Here is a 1935-nt window from a genome sequence, read left to right as displayed (position 1 = left end):
TCTTTTTGTGCCTTGATACCTTTTTCAATTTCCTCGTCTCTCCCCCAACTTACATTTTTAGCCATTTGTTTCACATGAATGTTAAGGAAAGCTTGGGTGCCAAGAGAGGATCACAATAGAACGGGTAAAGGCTTGTAACATGGTTTTCAAATGAGAAAGGCTAAAGGCTCGAAGAAGTTGACTAGGGATGACATCATTGGTAGGCAATAGAAAACTCAAACGGGCCAAGGAAAGCCTACAATCACTTCTCAAGCCAAGCAAAACTTAGGATTTCGCCTTGAAACACATTCAGGGCAAGTTCTAGACCTTTCGTACGGGTACTTGGACTAACAACAAAGCAACTTACCTCTCACGTAACTGGATTATTAAAGAGGATGGAGTTGAGGGCCCACAATGATCACATTCAAGTTTGAAAATCACTATGATTCAATTAAACCACTCGATGGTTGCCAAAGTCAACACAAGAGTCACAAAGTCACTAATTAGAGCTGTTTCTTTTAAAAACCTTGTTTTTAACCATAAGCATGTAGTTAAGTGTGTTGGTACCAAATAAAGCATGATTGAATCTTCGAGCATGACTTAATTAGGTCTTTTTATTCATTACTACTACTATTATTATCTAAATACGAAACAGACTCATTCCCTTAAGAAGGTTGTCACGCCATCCATCGTTCGGACGAGTCACCAAGTTCACACCATAACTACCTTTGGAAAGAACCGTGGTATTAAGAAAACTAAAGGCTTATTATCTACTGAAACATAAAAAGAATCTACTAAATCAAAAAGAAGCTACTAATTCAAAAAAAAGCTACTAATTTAAAAAGAAGTTACTAAAGTAAACACTAACTAATAAGAAAACAAACATAAAGAAGCTACAAAGCAAAAACTATCGAAAGCATAACGAATATACATAATAAAAGAGAAAGAGAAGATATATACATAATGAGAGAAGAAGAAGAAATTAGTATCAAGTTATTACAAACCAAATGTCTCAGAATCATCAAATAAGATCAAATAAACTCCACCCCCTGAATAAAAATAAGCATTGTCCCCAGTGCTTAACAAAATAAGAGTAAAGGAAAGGAAAGAGTGAAGAAAAACTCCCTATGGCTCCTTGGACATCTCTGTGTCCCTAACAATGTCACCACCCTCAGTCACTTCCAACTGGATCTCATCATCCTCAACTCTGGGAGTGACTGGTTTGGTCAACATCTGACGCACTGCCTTGGCAGTGTCGACAGCAGAGTCTGGCTCCTCAGACTGGCCAACTGGTACTACCAGTGCTGATGGTGCTGCAGAATCTAGGCCTGAAGGGTGTGGGTCAATCAGCATGTCGAAGGGGATATCTCCGTCTGCAGCAAGCTTTGTAACCTGTCTCTGGAGCTTGTCCACTGATTTCTTGCTGGCATGGGACTTTCTCATTTTCTTGACTACTTAGACCAGCTCTTTGATCACTGACTCGTGCTGTACCAGGGTAGCCATGATGGTGTTCTGGTTCTCTAGAAACTTCGATAATGTTTCTTCCACAGTCGGGGGAACTTGAGGTGCCTGAATAGAAGACTGTGCTGCAATAGTACTGGATAAGTCAAACAGCTTTACAGTGGCTGTCTGCATCCAGTTGTTGAGGCTCGCCAATATTTGGGAGACTCGCAGCGCAGAAAGTGGAGCAATAGGCATGGGCACCAGCTTCAAAGTCGAGGTGGAACCTGTGGCAGAAACTGTAGTGGTAACTGACAATGGTGGTGGAGGCATAGCTGCAGCACTAGATGAAGGCTCCGCCAAAGTGGATAGAACATCAACTGCCTCTGCAACTACCACTGATGGATCATCAGACTGGCCTGTGGTGGTAGACGGCTGACCCTTTCTCTTAGGGTTGTGTGCATCCATCAGTGAGTACCATGAGAAAGGCTTCTTTGGCCGCACCTTTGTATCAAA

Source organism: Nicotiana tabacum, chromosome 19, assembly GCF_000715075.1.
Source record: "Nicotiana tabacum cultivar K326 chromosome 19, ASM71507v2, whole genome shotgun sequence".
Lineage (NCBI taxonomy): Eukaryota > Viridiplantae > Streptophyta > Magnoliopsida > Solanales > Solanaceae > Nicotiana > Nicotiana tabacum.
Note: the sequence above shows the minus strand (reverse complement) of the source record.